This window comes from Haemaphysalis longicornis, unplaced genomic scaffold (genome assembly GCF_048455015.1).
Source record: "Haemaphysalis longicornis isolate Haplotype H1 unplaced genomic scaffold, Haemaphysalis longicornis Haplotype H1 scaffold_2, whole genome shotgun sequence".
NCBI classification, from domain to species: Eukaryota; Metazoa; Arthropoda; class Arachnida; order Ixodida; family Ixodidae; genus Haemaphysalis; species Haemaphysalis longicornis.
In genome coordinates this window covers 43,577,314-43,583,430 of record NW_027526295.1, presented here as the reverse complement: position 1 = coordinate 43,583,430, position 6,117 = coordinate 43,577,314, and the positions used below count along the sequence as shown (strand labels likewise).

General features: G+C 46.9%; 1 long non-coding RNA gene across 3 annotated transcripts; it reads left to right on the top strand.

Moving 5' to 3' along the window:
* The first annotated feature begins 2,452 nt into the window (after positions 1-2,452).
* Positions 2,453-5,372, top strand: LOC144167079 (uncharacterized). Of its 3 annotated transcripts, XR_013321839.1 has the most exons (7): positions 2,453-2,558; positions 3,488-3,571; positions 4,340-4,403; positions 4,504-4,638; positions 4,769-4,864; positions 4,964-5,053; positions 5,290-5,371. It is a non-coding gene; the product is annotated as an uncharacterized LOC144167079 (long non-coding RNA). The 3 variants fall into 3 exon arrangements; XR_013321838.1 differs by lacking the exon at positions 2,453-2,558 and having other exon boundaries at positions 3,340-3,571; XR_013321840.1 differs by lacking the exons at positions 2,453-2,558; positions 4,964-5,053 and having other exon boundaries at positions 3,341-3,571; positions 5,290-5,372.
* The last annotated feature ends 745 nt before the right edge of the window (positions 5,373-6,117 follow it).

Below are 6,117 nucleotides of genomic sequence, written 5' to 3'. Positions count from 1 at the left end.
AAAAATACTCAATAAATTATTGCAAACAATCCTCCCAACAAGAAAAAAGCGCCGCGAGTCAGCCGCTGTGCAAGGCGATAAGGACGTAACGTTGCGCAGGCTTGCGGTTGGAGCCACGGCCGGAATCCCACATTGCGTGCACACGCTGTCAAACAACGGCAACAGCCTCTCGACTGTAAAAAAAAAAAAAATAGTGACGTCACAGGAAGTCACGTGACTAGTTTAGTTTGACGTCACTTCTGCGGGGCAGGAGCCACCGCGAGGGGGCTAGATCTCGTACCCCGCGCGGGGCACGAGACTTACCCTATATTTTAATTCGCTTCTAAAAATTACCTAAATGCTCTTCTGGAAATCGGGACCCATCGCTAGCGCCACTAACCATGACGTCAGTGAATTGCCAGCGCCGCAAAGTTTGTGACGTCATACAACGCTAGCGACTCGGGCGACGTGAACGTGAACTCCAGTTAGCACAGTTTGTTTGGTCGCTTGGTCGTATCGACGCACTATACCGATACGACGGCGACGACGACGCGACGCCGGCGAGTCGTTAAAACATCGGCCGACTGCCGAATTGCCAGACCGCGTTGTCACACCACGCCGACGGCGACACAAACACGTCGGCCGATGGAAAGTCGCCATAGTGTGACTGACTCGCCGACCGAAGACGCCAACAAAACCGGTCGCCTGACTGGTCGCACGACGCGTCGTCAATCGACCGAGAAGCGAGAACTGCGCCCCGACAACATTCGTGCCGCAATGAACGCGGCTCATTTTGTTAGTTTCTGGAGGGTAATAAGCTCAGTAAGTTCCATGAAGCCCATACAACTCAACACTAGCGCTAATGCGATCCGTATTTTGGCGTTCGACGCTTCGGCCGTGCTCTTCGGCGACGCCGCTACCCCGGAATGTGTGTGCGATCGGCTCGCCTGTAGAAAATATAAGGTCAGTTTCGTGCAGAAGAACAGTTACGTAGGGTAATTTGGGTAATAAGGGATCAGTATCGGCAAAGGTTTTTAACGTAAAACGTAAAACCAAAGTACGGCAAGCACTATCCCTTCAGTGCAAAATCGCAGTCGCAGCCGGGCACACTTATTTTTGCGAGCGCTTTCGCAGAAGAGCAGAGTTGATGGCGATAAGCTGTCGCGGGGGCTTCGCGGAACCTTGCTGCGCAAGCGCTATTTAAAAAATGTGAGTTTACAAGTCAGGAATTCTGTAAACTAGCTAGTAAACACCGACGTACGACCCCAAGGATGGGCCTCCATCTAGTACACCGGCCATATCGCGAAGCGGAATCGTTTGTTCGCTGGCTCAGTGGTCTCGCGCGTTCCGCCCATCCGGTCAACGTTGCCGGTTCGATTCGCGGCGGGGGCAGCTTTTTTTTTTTTAGCGTTTTTTTTAGCATTTTTATGGTTTGCAAATCCATGGTTTTCATTTGTCTGCATCCGAGGATGCAGACAAAGAATCCAGGTCGGAGCTGTCGCGGCTTGACGTGACGAGTTGGCGTGTTTACTTCCGTGGTGAAGCACGTATGTGGAGGAGCAGACGCCGCAGTAAAGTCGCAACGTACCGCAGCGCCGCATGGTAGACACGCGTGGCAGAGCGTCCGCGCAACCATAGCCTCCTATATAACCTACTAAAGGAGGCTATGGCGCAACGCTGTGACGTCACTGCTTGAATCGGCGCCCAGAAACCGAAACCGAATCCTGTTCACATGAATCGTGCGATAATAAATTTTTCACTCAGAATATGTGCGTGTGAGAGCATGTATCATGCTTTCTAACGAATTATAAAACGTTTGCAACAAAGAATGCACAAGCAACAAATTTGGTGGCACAACACCTTTAAGTTTGGCCATAGCACTACTAGAAAGCCGCCGCGAGCAACTCTGCGGCGGCCCACCGCGGCACGGCGGCACGCCGCCGCCGCCGCAGTAGCAGACGACGCCCCGAGAGTAGCGCAAGACTTGACTGCAGCGCCGCTAGTTCTCGCGACCGCCGTTTGGCCCACCCTCCTCCGCTGGCGGAGATGCGGAGCTCCGAAACTGAGTTTATTCTAGTAACGTTGCTCCTAGGAGCGAACTCTCGTGTGAATACCCCTAAGGAGCCCTGTCTTCACTTTGCGATGTAAAAGGCGAACTTCGCGGCGCTGTCCCCAAGGGCGGGTGGAGAAGTTTCCCGTCGCATTGTGCGACGTTCCTTTGTGTAGCATCCCCCCACGGCTTTTTGTTCATTCAGACAGGTTTCAGCCGCAGACAGCGGCTGCGGAAAGTTGCTTGGAGATCCACTGCCTTCTCGCCCCATATGAGAAGGAAAGAAAAAAGGGCAAGGGCTCAAGGGGTCTTTTCTCGCCACTGCCGACCCCGTGCGCACCCAGCTCCAGTCGTTACACCGGATCGTTTACCTGGAACACTGCAGTCGTAGCCTGTTCGATGGTGTTATATCTTTCTCCGTGGTCTGTCCAACCGAGACCCGTTTATCGCTGGATATTCAAAACGAAGCACCAGAGGCGGCGTTTGGGCAATGTAAGCGACATACAAGGAAGGTGTGCAGGAGCAACTCGTGAGTATTTTCTTGCTTATAGGCCCGTGCACACTTGTGACGAACAACGCGATTTCTGTCGCGGCGACAAATTGGCCGAGACCGAACGACAAAACGGATCGCTGGGCGGCAAAAGTTTCCGAAATCGCGTCTCATCGTCGCAAGTGTGAACGGGCCTTATATGTTTGGTGAACTATATAGTAGGCAGTATTGATGGAAGAATCGATGTTACGGGTACGTTGCATGGAAACGATTTTTGCGCGCTTTGTGCAAAGCAAAGTGAATTCGGATAACTAACCTCGCCCACACTCGAATGATCTTCACTTCAGCCGGGCAAGTGAGGTAGCGGCTTGGGCACGCGAAACAAAATAATGTGCGTGTCACGTTAGTTCGCTGTGCGAAATTTTGAAAAAAAAAGCATTACGTTTGCCCCTAATTGCCTGGCGATGCGATAATTATGTTGGGAACGCCGGGGTTCCTTCACGTGAAAAAAAAAAAGGGGGGGGGGGTGCAGCCAGTGCAGCTACTTCGGAATGTGGTCGATACAAATGCAAACGAACAGGTCAGAATGCACCCCTTGGTAGCCTATTTTGCCGCTGGTTAACTTAGACGGTATGACGGTGTACCTATCGCAAAAAGTTCGTCAGACTTCTGGGATATTGTTAAAAGCTGCAAACCTGAGCCTTTGTCGTAGCTTTCTTCGCTGGCGAGTAAGCAACCAGACAACCTGCGTGACTATATAGCCAACTTTGTTAGAAAGGGGCACTTTGAAGGCTGAAGGTGTCACAGAGGGTGGGAAAAAGTGCGCTGTTCGAGTACATGCGTTTGTTTGCGACTTACATTTTTGAAATGCATTAAAGCAGCATAGCGCGTTCTTGAGTTGTAAGAAATGCACCCCAAAAGGCTGGTAAATAGCAGCTGGTAAAGAGTCGAAGTCACTTTCATTGCAGGCTATGGTTTTCAAGATACCCTCAAACCGGGAAAGCCGCGGAGTTCATCGACGATGAGTGCCAATCCCGAGACCATAGAAACTGGTAAGTAAATATTGCTCAATTGTGTAAATGGCTAGCGTGTTTAGCGAATCAAAATGGAAAAGCGAATTCAATCGATAACGCACAGCACAACAGGAGCTGGAATGACCAGGGCAGGTGCCACTTTCAACTAAGCCGATAAAGATCCGAAGGGGGGAATTGGGGTTAAGAGGTGTGGGAGGTACTTGGTCATGCTAGCGATCACCTACTCCCTCTAAAGGGAACCGTTCCGCCCAAAAGAGGTCACTCTGGATACAGAATTTTGCCTACTGCGCGCACTTTATCAGAAGTTTGGAACCAACACGCTTTCATTGGGGCCGCATTGATCATGCACAGCCGTCATTCGCCGAAATAAAACCGACATGCTTCGAGCAAACAGGCTAGTTCTAGTACTGTTCATCGGTGGTGCCGTTTCGAACAGCTTGAATCAAAGGCTTTACAGCCGTGGTTCCAGGCGCTCTTCCCAACTTTTGAAAAATCCTGTAAATGCTCAGCAGTGATGAATAACAGGGTGCGTTTCATATGACGAGGTAACAACGCCGAGCGTGAAAAAACAAAAACCATGGTTAAAGTGAACGCTAACAAATTTAGTGGCTGCAATGATACGCATGGCTTTGACTGAAAAACAGAACCTTCCTGCATTCGTGCAAATAAAAAAAAAATAAAAAAAAGAAGAATGCCCGGGTTGTTGTAAAATGCTCAGATTCTTCCTCCTTTCTTCCCCTAGCCTGTTCCAAGCATGTATTAAACATGTCACATAATTTTTTTCAGTGCTGAGAAAGACTAGGATCGAAGTTGTTCGTTTATGAGTTCCCACTTTGGTTCCCTTTATTACGTAAGTAAACTTGGACCAGTATACACATTCGTGTTTAATGGGTGTTTCTTTTGTGTGAACCATCTGTAATACCTCTGTAGCACTTTGTGTTCTTTTTTAGGTGAAAGATCTGCCGGACTGGAGGAGCAAACGTCGCTTCTACAACCAAGCGAATTTTCAGATGGGTTGTTTTGATTGAGGTAGCGGTCATCTATATACAGTTGGACAGGAAGAAAAGAAGAAAAAGGTCCGAGAGGTTAGTATCCGTTCCCGAGTAGTATTTGGTGAGTGTAGAAAATTTCTGAGAGCGTATTTTGATTTGTTTTAGTAGTTCAATTTATGAACTGCTATGCAGCCCATAACTAGTCGCGCCCTATGCTTTTCAGCTGCTGCTGGTGTGACGCAGGTCACAGTCGATAGCGGGCCACATCATTGGTGACTGGATCCACTTTGCGAATATTGGGCTTACAGGAACCCACAAGGTAAGCAATAAACTAATATTCTCAAAATTTAATAGTGCATTTATATTTAAATAATTTTCATCCTAATCTCTGCCTACTAAAAATACATGAACCATGCAGAAGACACAACACTCCGCTAGCGAGCGACTTTGACGAACAGTCACTAACCTGTATAGGTTACTGACTCGGGAGATTCAAGTTGGGAGTCAGGTGACCCAAAATTTAGTGCGCTTGCTTTCTTCTGGTCATATGGTTAGCACGAGTTGCTGCGTAGCTGCTTGTTCAGTTACTCTCCTTTTAGTGCGTGCGTGTGTGCATGTGCGTGTGTGTGTGTGTGTGTGCGCTCGTTAACTAAACAAATCCTTAGGCGGCGACTACTTTTTCGCGTGAAAACCGCCTACTGCCGCAGCGTACTGAAGTAGGAATTGTTTGCTTTTTCCACATAGACGCAGCCAGCCCCTGGATGGAGCCTCCTCTCCTGCACAGCAGCAGCAATGGAATGTAAATAAAAAAAATGTTGTAACCATGCAAAAATAAAACAAAATTTTATTTGAAATTTCACTTTTCCTTGTTATTTTGAAAATGCTTTAAAATATATAGTAACCGGCAAACGTGGATAACAGAAACAATGCTCCACGATACACATTCCACACGTTTGGCAAAACGTCACTGTAACGTTCCTGGTCCACATTCTGAAAAGGTTTTGCAACGTTAAAACATTGTTTCAAGCGTGTTTTCTGCAACGTTAAGTAAATGTAAATCCAACATAATTACTATGTTCTCGAAATGCTTCCTCATAGTTCCAATAATGTTTGACGAAACGTTACTGTAACGTTTTTTAGTTGTTCTTAAAATGTTTTTGTAGGGTGCTTCTGCAACGTTAGGTAAACGTAACTCCAAAAGTATTTATATGTTGTAGAAATGCTTTCTTACTGTTCGCATAACGTTTGGCGAAATGTGATGTAACGTTTTACATTGTTTTTAAACGTTTTTTGAACGTTATTAGCTTGTTCGCTGCAACGTTAGGGAAATGTAACACAAACATTAATAATATGTTGTAAAAATGTTTTGTGGACGTTTAAATAATGTTTGACAAAACATTACTGTAACGTTTTTGATAACATTAGTTAAACATTTCAAAAAAATGACATTAAGAACATTGCTCTAACGTTAGCACCAAACAAAAAAATACGTTCTTTTAATGTTTTGGTGCTACTTGGGGTACTGCAACGCCGTTTTTTAATCTCTGCATTGAACTATCGTTCGTATGGCTT